At 37.9% G+C, this 15,805-nt stretch overlaps 1 protein-coding gene across 6 annotated transcripts in view; it reads right to left on the reverse strand.

The window, feature by feature from the left end:
- KANSL1L (KAT8 regulatory NSL complex subunit 1 like) overlaps window positions 1-15,510 on the reverse strand; it is a 179,272-nt gene extending 163,762 nt beyond the window's left edge. For 2 of the 6 annotated variants that reach the window (XM_062190921.1, XM_062190875.1), the window contains exon 1: window positions 15,394-15,506. The gene's annotated coding sequence lies outside the window, so the exon portion shown is untranslated. Of the gene's footprint in view, window positions 1-6,840; window positions 6,861-12,675; window positions 13,131-15,393 lie in introns of those variants that run through there. The other 4 variants (XM_062190902.1, XM_062190883.1, XM_062190892.1 and 1 more) reach the window with 4 other exon arrangements.
- Between the last annotated feature and the right edge of the window lie 295 nt (window positions 15,511-15,805).

Below are 15,805 nucleotides of genomic sequence, written 5' to 3' on the forward strand. Positions count from 1 at the left end.
AAGAAACAGCTGATAATACAGAGAAGAGAGGGAAATGCAAATACTGAGATCCTCAATAAAAATATACACAAAAACTATGGTGAGCTCTCTAAGTCATAACTAATATGAAAAGCAGCCTTCTGGGGCTAGCAGGTTAATCTACCAGTTTGAGTCCCAGCTGCTCCACTTCTGTTACAAAAGAAAGATAAAGAAAAAAATGAAAGAAATGAAAGCAGCCTTCAAAAATGGCCCTAATAATTACTACCTCTTGGTATTTATAGACTTTGTGTTATACTCTCCTCTTGAGTGTGGACTGGATTTAATGAGTCACTTCTAGTGAAGAGAATGTAGCAGAGATGATGGATGTGACTTCTGAGATGAGGTTATAAAGAGACCTGTCATCACTTTGTCACCCTGCCTCAGGGAAGCCAGCTGCCATGTTGTGAACTGGAAAGACCCACACAGCAGAGAAATGATGCCTCTGGTAACAGACAGCAAAGGCTCTCAGGTCCAACAGCCATGTCAATAATCTGGAAGCACATCTTTCCTCTGTGAAGCCTTGAGATGACTGCTACCCCAGCCAACACCTAGATTTCAGCTTTGCCACACACCCTCAGGCAGAGGCATCCAGTTATGTTATTCGTGACCCTCAGAAACTAGGGAAATAATAAATGTCTTAAGCCAGTTAATTTTGGGATAATTTGTTAGATAACAATTGATAACTGGGGCTGGCGCTGTGGCACAGTGGGTTAACACCCTGGCCTAAAGCGCCGGCATCCCATATGGGCACTGGTTCTAGTCCCGGCTGCTCCACTTCCGATCCAGCTCACTGCTATGGCCTGGGAAAGCAGTGGAAGATGGCCCAACTCCTTGGGCCCCTGCACCCACATGGGAGACCCGGAAGCAGCTCCTAGCTCCTGGCTTCGCATAGGCACAGCTCCGGCCGTTGTGGCCAGTTGGGGAGTGAACCATCAGATGGAAGATCTTTCTGCCTCTCCTCTCTCTGTGTAACTCTGACTTTCAAATAAATAAATAAGTCTTTTAAAAAAACACAATTGATAACAAATACACTTTGATATGAAAATATTCAGACTCCTGTCTCTGGAGGACCTAGCCATACCACAGCTCCTACTCCAGAATTTCCATGAAGATCTCTGTACTCTATTCACGAGTATACTCTTATAAATGGTCCTGGCCTGAGCAAACAGAAAAAACTCGTGAAAATAGATATATCTGCTGTAAATAAAAGAGGCTAAATGAGCTTCATTATACTTTTAGCATAAAATAAATGAATTGCTTCCAATTATTCATTTAGATATATAATCATTGTGTATAACATTGTCTCCTGGCCAGTGCCGCAGCTCACTTGGCTAACCCTCCGCCTGCGGCGCCTGCCCTCCGGTTTCTAGTCCTGGTTGGGGCACCGGTTCTGTCCCAATTGCTCCTCTTCCAGTCCAGCTCTCTGCTGTGGCTCAGGAAGGCAGTGGACGATGGCCCAAGTGCTAGGGGCCTGCACCCGCATGGGAGACCAGGAGAAGCGCCTGGCTCCTGGCTTAGGATTGGCGCAGAGCGCCGGCCGTAGTGGCCATTTTGGGGGTGAACCAACGGAAGGAAGACTTTTCTCTCTGTCTCTCTCTCTCAGTGTCTAACTCTGCCTGTCAAAAAAGCAAAAAACAAAACAAAAAAAAAGCAAAAAAAAATTGTCTCCTCACTGAATATTCTAAACTACCACTTCCACTACCATCACTAAACAAATACACTTATCACTAACACTTCTAAGCTCTATGAAGGTTTAAGATTACTACTGTATATCTCTAAAATGAAAGAATATCTGACATATACCAGGTGCTAAATAGTCATCGAGTGAGTAAATGAGTGGTTGCCACCATACTTAGAATAAAATCCAAAGCTGTCTTACGACACCCTACAAAGTCAGGCACCTGACTATTTCTCCTTCTGTAACTCTTTCCATGTATAACAGCACTCCAGACACACCGCCCCATTTGTTTTCCTTGAAACACTCCAAGCAAGTCCCCTGACTCAGTGACTATACTTGCTATTCTCTTGGCCTTGAACAATCTTCCATAAATAAGATGGCAGGCTCCCTAACTTCATTCATGTCTCTGTTCTAAAGTCACTACAGCAGAGTCCTTCCCAAATATATTTAACATAGCTTCAGTCCCTTACTTTGTGACTCTCCCCTTCCTTACACAGTTTTATTGTTCTTCATGACACTATTAGCACCGGAGCATTCTAGGAACAGCAACAACTGTACACACTGTTCAATGTTCCAATATCCAGCATTAGAATAATGACTGACGCAGAGCAGCTGTGATGTATTTATTGACAAAATTAGTAAACAAGAGAATAGGTCATGATTTTTAAAGGCATTTCAGGATTTAGATAGTCATAATAACACCTATTTCAATTACTATTCTTTTACTTTTTTAAAGTTTTTTTTTTATTTATTTATTTGAGAGGCAGTTACAGACAGAGAGAGGGAGAGACAAAGGTCTTCCGTCCGCCGGTTCACTCCCCCAGATGACTGCTATGGCTGGAGCTGGGCCCATGCAATGTGGGAAACCCAGAGGAAACTCTTGGTTCATGGTTTCAACTACTGTTTTTAAAATAAATATACAAACACAGCAATATATAAAAGGCACAGTATGTAACAACCAACTGGCTTATTTCATAAATGCAAAACTAGATTTTATGCATGTACGTATTTCAAAGGCATAATGGAGGGGAGAGAGAGAGATGATTAATCTTCTATCCATACCCAAATGGCCACAACAGCCAGGGCTGATTGAAGCTGAAGCCAAGAGGCAGGTTTTTTTTTTTAATTTATTTATTTGACAAATAGAGTTAGACAGTGAGAGGGAGAGAGAGAGAAAGGTCTTCCTTCCATTGGTTCACCCCCCCAAATGGCCACTACGGCTGGAGCTACGCCGATCTGAAGCCAGGAGCCAGGTGCTCTCTCCTGGTCTCCCATGCAGGTAAAAGGACCCAAGTACTTGGGCCATCATCCACTGCCTTCCTGAGCCACAGCAGAGAGCTGGACTGGAAGAGGAGCAACTGGGACTAGAACCCGGCGCCCACATGGGATGCCAGTGCTGCAGGTGGAGGATTAACCAAGTGAGGCATGGCACTGGCCCCAAGGCCGTGTTCAATTTGTGTCTCCCATATGGGTGCAAGGGCCCAAGCACTTATGCCATCTTCCACAGCCTTTCCAGGCACATTAACCGGGAGCTGGATTGGAAGCACAGCAGCCAAGACTCAAATTGATACTATGATATTGGACACCAGCATTACAGATGGCAGCTGACTTCCCTGCACCACAAAGCCAGCCCCATTTTTAAAAATGTTCAGCACTTTAAAAAATCGTGAAAAGAAAAAAATATGTTAATAGATATAGAAAAAGCAATTGACTGGGGCCAGTACTGTGGTACAGTAGGTTAAGCATCCAACCATAGCACCGGCTTCCCATATGGGTGCCAGTTCGAGTCCTAGCTGTTCCACTTATGATCCTGCTACCTGCCTGAGAAAACAGTGGACGATGGCCCAAGTGCTTAGGCCCCTGCATCTATGTGGGAGACCCAGAAGAAACTCCTTGCTCTGTTCCTAGCTTCCAATTATCCTAGCTCCTACTGTTGTTGCCATTTGGGGAATGAACCAGTGGATGGAAGACCTCTCTCTCTCTCTGCCTCTCAAGTAAATACTCATTAAAAAAAAAAAAAAAAAAAAAAGGCGGGGAGAGGGAACAGTGCTGTGGCACGGCATCCCATATGGGAGCCCATATGGGCGCTGATTCAAGTCCCAGCTGCTCTTCTATGGATCCAGCTCTCTGCTATGGCCTGGGAAAGTAGTGGAAGATGGACCAAGTCCTTGGGCCCCTGCACCCACGTGGAAGACCCAGAAGAAACTCCTGCCTCCTGGCTTCTGATCATCCCAGCTCCTGCCATTGCAGCTATTTGGAGAGTAAACCAGTGGATGGAAGATCTTTCTGTCTCTCTCTCTCTCTGTCTATAACTCTACCTCTCAAATAAATAAGTAAATCTTTCAAAAAAAAAAAAAAGGAAAAAAGAAAAATCATTTGACAAAATTCAATGCCCATTCATGATAAGGGATAAAACAGAGAATTAGAAAAAAGAAGGAAATTCCTTAACCCGATAAAAATCATGTACATGTACAAAAGCCTATAGTTCAGATCATAATTAACGATGAAAGACTGAATGCTTTTTGTCCCTAAGAGTGAGAATGAGGCAAGGTATCTGCTCTTATCACTTAAATTCAGTGTCACACAGGAGGTCCTAGTCAGTGAAATGGGGCAACAACAACAAAAAAAATGCAGATTTTAAGAAAAGTATAATTGTCTCTATATACAGATGACATGATTTCCTATAAAGGAAAATACAAAAATAGTACTTAAAATTAATGAGTTTAGTAAGGCAGCAAACACAAGGTCAACATACAAAAATGTTTTATATTTCTTTATACTATAAGTGAAAAACTGGAAATAGAAATGTTTAACATTAATAATTCCAATACCTCCAAAATATTTAGGTATAAATTTAACAAAATATGTGTCTAATCTACATACTGAAAATACAAAAATATCAATAAAAAAGAAACAAGGTGATCTAAATAAATGGAGCTATATATAATTTTCATGGATTAAATTATTCATTATTGTGGAGATATTCTCTTCAAACTGATGTGTAAAATTAAATAGTCTCAATAAAAATACTGGCAAGATGTTTTTGCTGGTATTAACAAGATGATTCAAAGACTTATTTAGAAAGTCAAAGGAACTAGAATAGCCAAAATAATTTTAAAAAAGAACAATGTTGAAGGATTCACACTACTTCTCAATTTACTAAGACAGTGTGGCATTAGCAAAAGGAAGCACACAAAGATCAACAAAAAAATAGAAAGCTTAAAAATAGATCCCCCCAAACAATTGTTTTAACAAAGATGTAAAAGCAATTAAGTACAGAAAAATCAGTCTTTGTTTTTTTTCTTCTTCTTAAAAAAACAGTTTCTGGAGCAATGGACATCAACATGCAAAAAAAAATAACCATAAGACATACTTCATACTTTATATAAAATTGGTCAAATCCATTAGACTGAATCATGAATGTAAAGACTAAAGAAACAGAACTTTATAGAAAAAAGTAGGAAAAAATCTTTGTGACACTGAGATAGGTAAATATATTTTTAGATGTGACAGCAAAGGCATTATTCATAAACAAAAAAAAAATCAAGAAATTAGACTTCTACAAAATTAAAGGCCAAATAAAATAAACATTGTAAATGGTTTAAAACAGAACAGTTTCAGAATCTCTGACATAAATGAAGGTCTTCAAAAAAGTTCATAGAAAATATATATTATGAAAAATTATATATGGACTTCAAAATGTTTTACAACAAAAGCAAACTATTTTAATTCCAAGAACTTTTGAAGCACCCTCATATATTCAGAAGATCTGTGTTCAGGAATTGTTGGAAATTAGATGTGCATGCTATAGAAGGTCAGAGTTTATCATTTGGGTTAACTCTGAATAATGGTTTTGACCAACCACTCTAAGTTTTAAAGTGTATTTATATTTCAATGGATACTATTTCATTTATATGCATAATGGAGAACTTATTAGAAGCTAAATATAATGGGAATACTTATTTGAAAAGTATTAAAATGATGAATACTAATTTTATAAAGTCACCTCAAGATATCTCTTTAGTTGTATTCCATGTGATCACCATTCTTTCCTAACATTTAAATATATCCAGTACGTCAGAAGCCAATTTAAAAACAAGCAGAATATCAAGCCATCTGGCTTTCATTTGGGACACAGAATATTCATACCACAATATATTATTCATGGCAGAAAAAAATAATTTCAACCTTTTAGAAACAAAAATTCACAAATAAGGAAATAATTTTTAAGAAGGAAAATAAAAAAAGACCAACATTAAGTTATAAAAATAATTCTTATTTTTGGTAGAAGCTAGGTTTGGTATAGTCATACCAAAACCAAACATTCACCAAATCACTTAAAATATTTTTATGAGGAACATGTGACAGACTTTATGCTAGGTACTAGAAAGATGGCAGTAAATAGGACAAATAAGTTTCCTACTATCACTGAGCTTACATATTAGTAAATGGGAGGTAGAAAATAAATAAGCAAATAAGAATTATCAAGTGAATAAGTATTCTACAGATGTTTTTATAATAATTACATAGTTTAGAGCATGACTACATTTGAGTAGGTGAGAAAATGGCTCTATGTTGATCACATCTTCTCTGAGAGCTGAAAGGACAATAACAAGGTAACAAAGAATTTAGGATACTGTGACACAGTGGCTTAAGCCACCACTTGGGACACTCTAGGAACATTGCATTGCATTATCAGAGTGCCAGGAAGTTCCTAATTGAAGTCCTAGCTACTTCACTTCCAATCCAGCTTTGTGCTAATGTGTACCCTGAGAGGCAGCAGGATTATGGGTCCCTGCCACTCAATATGTGGTTCCTGAATTCCTGGCTCCTGAACAAGCATATGGAAGATTTCTCTCTCTTTCTCTCCCCTACCCCCTGCCTTTTGAATACATAAAACTAAATAAACTTTAAAAGAAATAATTTAGGGTATGTGTGTTTTAAACAAAAAAGGTAATAGAAAGTTTCAAGGAAAAGTAATTTTGGATTGTTTGTGTAGCAAAAATGGCAAATATATCTAAAATATAATAGAACAGAGAGGAAATACGATAGATAGGGATGAAACCATGGACATTTTATATGAGTCAAAGAAAAGACACTAGAGATTTACATAAGGGAATACTTATTCTGACTGGCAGTTTTACCTTCTAAAATTAGTCTGGGTAGTCTATAAAGAATGGAGGCCACAACCAGTCAGGAAGCTCCTGAAGTAATCCAAGCAAGAGGTAATATTGGCAGCATGGGCTAGCTAGGCAGTAGAAGTGAAGAAAAACAAATGAATTTAGAACATGTTTCAAGGTACAGTCAACAAAACTTTTCATAGTCATGATTCTGTAACACTTAATGGAAAGAAAGAATTCAAGAATGATGCCTTGCTTTGGGCCTAAGCAACTATGCGGTTAGTGGTGCTCTTTTCTGAAATGTGGTAGACTTAGAACGGTAGACTTAGAACACTGGAGGACAAAGAAGCACCCTTTGTTTGTAATATGCTATATTTGAGGTGCCTATTAACCATCCAAGTGGAGGTAGTGAGAGGGCAGAGTTAGAAACATTATTTGGGGAGATCACTGATACATAAATAGTCTTTATAGCCATTGGACTCAATGAGTTGACCTAGGGAGCAATTATAAGTAAGGAAGAGAAAGGAGTTCTGGATTAAGCCAAGGGGTTCACTCCCATTTATCTGAGCAAACAAAGAGGAACTGAAAAACAAGACAAGCCCTAAAAGGGACTTAAAAAGAACATTATTAAGATAGAAGTAAGTTGGGGCCGGCGCTGTGGCGCAGTGGGTTAACAACCTGGCCAGAAGTGCTGGGCGCCAGTTTGAGACCTGGCTGCTCCTCTTCCAATCCAGCTCTCTACTATAGCCTGGGAAAGCAGTGGAAGATGGCCCAAGTCCTTGGGCCCCTGCACCCATGTGGGAGACCTGGAAGAAGCTCCTGGCTCCTGGCTTCGGATTGGCACAGCTCCGGCCGTTGTGGCCATCTGGAGAGCAAACCATAGGATGGAAGACCTCTCTCTCTCTCTCTGCCTCTCCTCTCTCTGTGTAACTCTGACTTTCAAATAAATAAATAAATCTTTTTTAAAAAAAGACAGAAGTTCAAGAGGTTATAGAATCAAGATACCAAAGTGTTTAAAAGTATAGAAAGCATACATTTTCAATTATATCAAACTGCTAGAGATGTCAAATAAAATGAGAATACAGAAGTGGCCAATGACATAGTTTTTAAAAATCTGTTGAAAAGTCATTTTTTAAAATGTACATTCCAAATATTCCAGCCTGCTTTAGCTTTCCACATAAGCAAGAGGAAATACCCAATCATAATCCCTGCTGGCCACCTTATTCTATCCAAGGGAAGAAAAAGCTGAGAAGCATTTGTGAAGCTCATAGCATAAAGACATTGTGTTAGACATTGTCACTGTACTAGACAGTGTCTTCCCTACCCACATTTTACTATAGGCCTTCTTAGTGGAGCTCCTTTTACTCACTGCATCCTGTCTAGGTCTCAACAAAAAATTAGAAATCATGCTAAAAGGCAAAAAAAAAAGATGTTTGAAGAGAGAAAGCAGGTATCAGAACCAAACTCAGGAAAAGCAGAGATGTGGGAAATATGAAAATAGGAATTCAAAACAACTATGATTAATAATGCTAATGGCTCTAATGGAAAAAAACAGACAACTTGCAACAATGGATGTAAAATGTAAGCAGTGAGATAGAAATTCTAAGAAAGAATTAAAAAGGAATGTTAGGGATCAAAAACACTGTTACAGAAATGAATAATGCCATTGATGGGCTTATTAGTAGCCTACATATGGCTAGTGAAAGAAGATCTGAGTTTGAAGAAGTATCAAGAACTGGAACCATCAGAACTGAAAAGGAAACAGAACAAAAATTAAAGCGGAAAAAAAAAAAAAAAACCAGAAAAACAAAGCCAGAAAAGAATATCCAAGAATTGTGGGACAACTATACAAGTTGTGGCAATATACAAAAGAGAACATCTGAAGGAGAAGAGAAAAAAGAACAGAAGAAATATTTGAAACAATAATGATTGAGAATTTCCCCAAGTAATGTTAGAAAACTTCAGATCCAGGAAGCTCAAATAACACCAACCAAGATAACTGCCACACTAAATTAAATAACATATATCACTTATAAGATAGTACTGTATTAAAATTGTATTACAGGAAATTATATACAATAATATGCTTACAACAAATATTAACTATTTAAAAACTTTTACTAAAAATTAGTTTCTTATCACCTATTTTTTTTCAATAGACAAATACTACATGAAGGCAGATTTTGTATGTTTTCATTCACTCCTGTATCCTACTGTTTGGCATATATAAGGCTTTTAATAAATATTTCTTGAATAATCAGTATCCAGAATAAAAAATTATTTAAAATTTCAAAGAAGGAGGTTCATGAGATATTTTATCGTGAAATGAATCTCAGGAGAAAAAAGAAAACATGAGTACAGACCATCACTTCAATTGAAATGATGATGTAAGCTACATATGTGATTTTAAACTCGCTAACAGACATTTTTTAAAAAGTAAAAAAGAAACAGGGAAAATAATTTTAATTTAATTTAACCGAGTATATACAAAATATCATGTCAATATGTAACCAACATAAAAATATGATGATTAAGTATACATTCTTTTTTATGTGTGCCAAGTCTTGAAAATCCAGTGTTCTACTTTATGCTGAATAACCACAGTTCAAGTGCTCAAAAGTCACATATGATTAGGGATTAATACTGCACCAGATAGCAAAAAATATAAAGTATACAATCCTCCTAAGTAACGAAGGAACAACTGTTAAATATTTCAGCCTTCAAATTTTTTTAGCCAAAAATACTATTTAATATTTTTAGGTACCTATAGTATTCAAGGCTACACAGAGTATGGAAAAGGCAAATCCTCAAAGGGCTTTCTAAGAAGTGGCTTGATCTTATTATTTAATTTATAATTATTCAGGTTTCCAATTATATACATTAATTGCAGAGAGTAAAAAGTGTTTGTATCCTAGCTAAATATTAGAAATATCTTTCTAGCTACTAAAATACTGGCATCATCATCATCTTTGATGATTACTTATTTCCTACAACCCAAGACACTCAGGTACAATCGGTCCCATCTCTAAAAGAGTTTAGTCTAAGGGTATAGAACTTTAAAGAACTTAGAAGGAAGCAAACTGGGGAAAAATCAAATTTCTTTCAGTCACAACATATAGAAACTAAACTGCCAAGATAAAAGGATTTAAGAAGCAAAACTACAACTTAGGAAACTGCATCAGAACTCTTCTAAGGAAAACAACTAAATAATCCTGATTCTCTGTCAACTGGCAACAGTTCCAGATAATCCAAAAACCAATTCTTTATATTGGATTTGAATTTCACTTATTTGTTTCAACAACAGAATTTTCAACTTACATTCCAGTTTAAATAAAAAAAATAAATCCTTAGCATAGTGACAGCACAGATAAGTTATGGGTTGGGGGAGAAAACAGTCTCTTGTTTATAAAACAGTTACAGATAACATACCAAAGTACATAATTCTTCAGCAAATAAAACAGATCTTAATATATATCCATTTTTCTTAGAAGTCTCATAAAAAATACCAACCAGAGAGAGAATTTCAGTATGACAAGCCAGTTTATGACTTTAATAAACATTTTTTTAAACTACAAATACACGAAGCATTTTTTTTTGGATATATTAAATTTCATTAACAAAATCAAATTAACCCAGTATAAAAAATGGGAGAGATTGTAAAGCATATACTATAAATTCTAATTTTGGGTCACAATTTAATCCAAAGAACATCCATTGTGAATTAAGGAAGGAATTAGTTGGTCTGGAATTGTATTACTACAAATAAAAGACCTTTCCATGTAGTCTCCAGAATGTTTTCATTAGTGGTTAATCTGTACTTTTAAGATTTATAAATCATATGTATTTATGAGGTTAGCATTAATTAAATGTGATCTAATCCTCTAGACATCATAAAATATAGGAAAAGCTGTCATTTCTCAAAACCTGCATGTTCATAGCAAAATAATTACCAAGTAATTAATTACTGAGTTGGTCCAGACATTTGGTAATTAGGTCTTAATCAATTAATATATAGGTCACATATTCCAAATAATTTTTGACTTTCTGCAGAAAAGTAAAAAAAAAAAATTGTTAATCTAATCTTCCTACCTTCAAAGTTGAAACTGATAACCTATGTAGGAACTACCCCTCTTCCTGAAAATTAATGTTCAAGGCAAAATCTGATTTGCCATCCACTAAAACACTGCACAAGATTTTGATTATGATTTATATTCTAAAAGGTATACATACATATACTCCATGGAAAATATGCTATCCAAATCTACCCTTGGACACTAAAAATTCACTTTTTAATTAAAATCTGGATAATCTCAGTTCTCTTTAATGCAGAGTAGTAAAACAAACTACAACAAAGCTTTAGAAAGAGAGCAGATTTTTGCTGAAACCATTACAGTGAAAGACTACCAATGGTATTTGAACAGAAGAGAGAACCCTAGAGTCGAACATGATTTCTACACTTACACTGAAATATGTTTCAAACAGTTGATCCATGCTAACAATAGTAAGAAAAAGAATGGGGGGCAGAGATAAATTCTTTTAGCAAAATAGACATCCTTTTAAGCATTGCTAAAATATAATGGGACTCAAAATTTCTAACTTACAATACATAAAGGCAAACCCAATTAAAACAACAAAACTAATGAGAATGAGTTCACATTGGTACAGAAGAGATTAACAGAAGGTAGGAATACAAACTATAGTATTGTGTTTTCAAGATTCCTTTATGCTACTTTACAGCAAAAAAAAAAAAAAAAATAGCATAACTGGCATGTCTAGAGTACTGTTAGCCCAGTATTTTGTATTTAACAAAGTTTATATGCAAGAACTTCTTCCACTTTGAAAACTATGCCTAAAAAGGAATTCTCTTTGAAGACTAAAGGAATTTAATTAAAGATAAAGCTACTTGGGTGGCCACATAACACATCAAACAGATCATACTTCAAGCAGAATTATTACTGTTCAGTTATAAGTGCATGACTCATAGGAATATAAATGGTTATTTTTTTCTGTATACATCAACTTGAACCCAAAAATTTACATTTAGAAGTAATACTATCAAATTTGCTCAGTCTATACATTTAGCTTCACATGGCTAAACACTGATTAATGACCATCTATAAAAAAAGTTCTTGATTACTAAAAACAACATATTTGAGAATTCTTTGTCTCTCAGGACTAGAAACAAACCTTCAATGTAACAAGTAAGTTAAAAATTCATAAACATTAAAAAAATTAACAAAATCTCCACATTATAAATGAATGAGTTTTCATATCCATATATAGATTACTTTTCCTAAGAACCTAAAAATAACATCAAGTATTAAAAATTTCCATTACATGTTTGGATTTTCGTTATAGACTATCCAATGACAAGAGTATCATTACCATTTTTATTTACATTGGCTGGCTGTTTACTCCACATGAATTCAATGAAACATACAATCAGGACAACAGTTAAGAGAAAAAAAGTAGAAACTTTTTGTAAATAATATACCTTTCTTACTTTTCTAAACTAAACATACAGAAAGTAATGTTAAGATTGTGCTTATGACATAATCTTATTGCCAACATTCTATTATAGTGCTGTAATGCAATAATTACTTTTAGAGATGAATTCTTTTCAAGTCAGTATGCTGTTAATACCCAACTAGCGGTCACCTTACTACAAGAAGCCCTATCTTTTGCTGTTTATGATTTGAGAAATCTAACCAGTGAACAATTCTAAAGACAATTCTTAACCTAAAGGAAGCGGCTTTCTGCCTCCTTCACCAGAATCTGAGGCTATACAAATGACACAGGACCTGAACAGAGATAACTGAATGAATTCATGAAAGAACCAAGAAAACAAGAATTACATACCAGGTTTAAGTGGTAGATTAAAGGAGAGTAAATGCTGCCATTGTCAACAGTAGGTGGGCTATCAAGAACAATCTGAGTAATACAGCAAAGGAAATTTAGACACTAGGCATCTATTTGTGAAACTCAGGGAAGACAAGGGAAACCAGAATGATCAGCATGGAATCTTTAACCCCTTAAATGAAAGATGAATGTGCAGAGGAAGTAAAATACTCTAACATCATGATAAATGGCAGCAAAACTGTATGAAGCTCTTGGATAATGCAGCATAGTTCCACAGTGGGAACTTGCTACACCTTAGTAGACAACTAATAAGATCAATGAGGCCTCCACCTAGACAACCACTCAAAGTAAAGAAAAAGTCAAACAGTAATAGTATTTTGCTAACATTGTACTCAGAAACTAAGGCAAAAAGCAAAGTCACAGTTTCTTGATCTTCCAGAGACAAAAGGTTAAATATTAATGGTTCCTTGGCAAGTATGTATGGAGCACACACTCACTATGTAATTTTTAGAATGTGAAAAATGAGACATAGTTCTCTAAAGTATCTTACAATAAATTCAGGAAATAAAAGATAAACCATAGATATGAGTGAAAAAATGTTAATTCAAATTAAAGCAAAAATTTCATTTTAAACTTAATACCAGATGATGAACAAAGATGTAATAGGAAGCATGCTCATTAACATTAGGTAAGTGTAAGGCAATATTCTGGAAAGTAGTTTGGTGATCTTACAAGAAACAAAAAAAATAGCACAACAGAAAAACAAACTACTTGACCCAGTAATTCCTTTTCTACACATCTAAAGGGGGGAACAGAAAAGATTATTCTCTTTGATGAAATTTATACTAACAAAACATTAGGAACATTCCAAATATCTGCCAAACAGGAAAAACTTAAAATACGATAGCTACGTGATGAAATGTGAGGCAACTATTAAAAATGTTTTTCAAAGATGGACACAATGCACTAAGAAAAGTCTAATGAAAATACCACCTAGTCCTAGTATTAGGAAAAATATACACAAATGCATTGGAAAATAGAAATACAAATTATTTTTATATTTTTTGCATTCATCTCTATTTTCCAAATTACTCTGTAATAAAGATGTAAAATAATCCATTGTTAACATGATACATATCATGAAACAAAACAAAAATGTATAAATAAATGTGATATAATTAGCCTGAATAAAGAATTTCATATAAAAATTACTCCAGAAAGGCTAGGGGAAAAAAGTAATGCTAATCTCTGTAGATTAAAATTGCACAGAAATGTGTGACACTTGTTTGAGCAAGTAGGTGGGCTCTGAGCTTCAAGGCTAATCGTCTAAACCGTCTTTGAAGATCATCAAATAGATCCTATTTCATGATTCATTCATTGTTTATATTCATCCAATGTGCTGGCTTTAAAAAAACAAAAACCTGCCTTTTGAGACTAAATTCTGTGTCTGTAATGTTGGTAAAGATTACCAATCATTTCTACTACCACGGAGTATTTGATCTTCCTAACAACCTCTTAAAGCAGGGATCGTATTACCAAACTCTTTACAAGAGGAAACAGATTTGAGATCAGAGAGGCTACGACTTGCCCGAGAAAACAAGAACGAACTGAGACAGGGCAGAGACCCCTCCTTGCTAAGTCTCTTTCTCCGGTAGCCTGCGTTGCAGAGACCAGGATTCCCTCTATTACTGAATTATTCTCACAGCTACTTTTTCCTAGTCAAAACACTGCCAGATTCGTCTGTCACATTTATAAATAACTTCACTTAAGTCCTGTTGCTAACAAATCTGCCTCTTCCAGTCAGCAATTAAAAAAAAAAAAAAAAAGCCTACTGACCCGAACTCAGCACAAAGTTAAGCAAACTGATTAAGTTCAAGACGCGACTCTCTTCAATCTCGCCCGCACGTGGCTGTTTTTAAGTGGGGCTCCCCACACCCCTGACCCGAAGAGGGGGCAGCGACCCAACCGCACACTCCTTCTGCCGGGGAAGACAGCGCTACAGGAACGTCCTTCCAGCCCCTATTCCTTGGCCTCAATGCCAGCTTCCTCCTTTCCCGTGGTTTCTGAAACAGGCAGGACTCGGTCTTCGCTTTCCTGCGACCTACCACCACACATTCTCAGTTCTTCCACAAAGATCGGTCCCCAGCTCGGCACACCGAAACGGACACAAACTTGGAACCACCACCCCTCCACATTCCTTTAGATTCCCCTCCATCCTAATTCTAAAGGCCAACTCAACGCTTGCCTGAACCAAAGCAGAAAATTTCCACACACACACAAAAAATATATATATATATAAAAGGATCACATCCCACACAGACGGCTCCACCTCACAGACCCCCTCCCTCCAAAACAGCTGTCACCACACCAGCACTGGGTGAGGCTCGGCAGCGGGGGCAAGGGGCGGGCCCAGGGGACCACGTGTTCTGTCTTCTGCGCACGCGCCGGCCAAAACAAAAGGGAGGCTCGCCAAGCCCCGCCCCTCCCCCACGTGACCGTCGCCTAGATCCGCCCCCACCCCTTCCTTCCCCTCCCCTCCGCTTCTGCCAAGGCTGTTCGGTTTAGCCGTTTGTAAATTTGGCTGCGGTCCGACCCCTGCCCTAGAGCGCCAGCCTGTGCCGGGAGCCAGAGGGTTCGGGGGACGAAGGGGCTGCCGGTCGGTCGCCTGGCCCGCAAGTCCACCCAGCGCTGCCGCCGTCCCCGGCCGAGGAGACCTACCCCCCTCAGCCCGCCGCTGAGACGCCGGCCACTCGCCTGCTGGGGCGCCCTGGCTCCCCTCCGCCGCCGCACCTTCGGTCCGGCCGTGGTGGGGGCTGCCGAGGTGATCTCTAGCTGCCCGCCCGCCTCCCCCCTCCCGGGGCGCCGCTGACTCGTCTCCAGAGCGCGCCCGCTCCCGCCCCGGCCGCCGCCGCCGCGGTTTAACAGTCCGCCCGCTGCCCGCAGCTTCGGGCGGCTCGGGGGATGGAACCTTGCCGCGGTGGGGGGGCGGTAGGCGGGGCCCGGCGCCGACCAATGGCAGCGGGGGAGGGGCAGCGCCATGCAAATGAAGCGGGTGGCGGGGAAACCCCGCCGGGGGCGGGGCGTGCCGACGCGGCTGGGAGCGTTCTGGAAGCGGCCAGATCGCGACGCC

This window comes from Lepus europaeus, chromosome 1 (assembly GCF_033115175.1).
Source record: "Lepus europaeus isolate LE1 chromosome 1, mLepTim1.pri, whole genome shotgun sequence".
NCBI classification, from domain to species: Eukaryota; Metazoa; Chordata; class Mammalia; order Lagomorpha; family Leporidae; genus Lepus; species Lepus europaeus.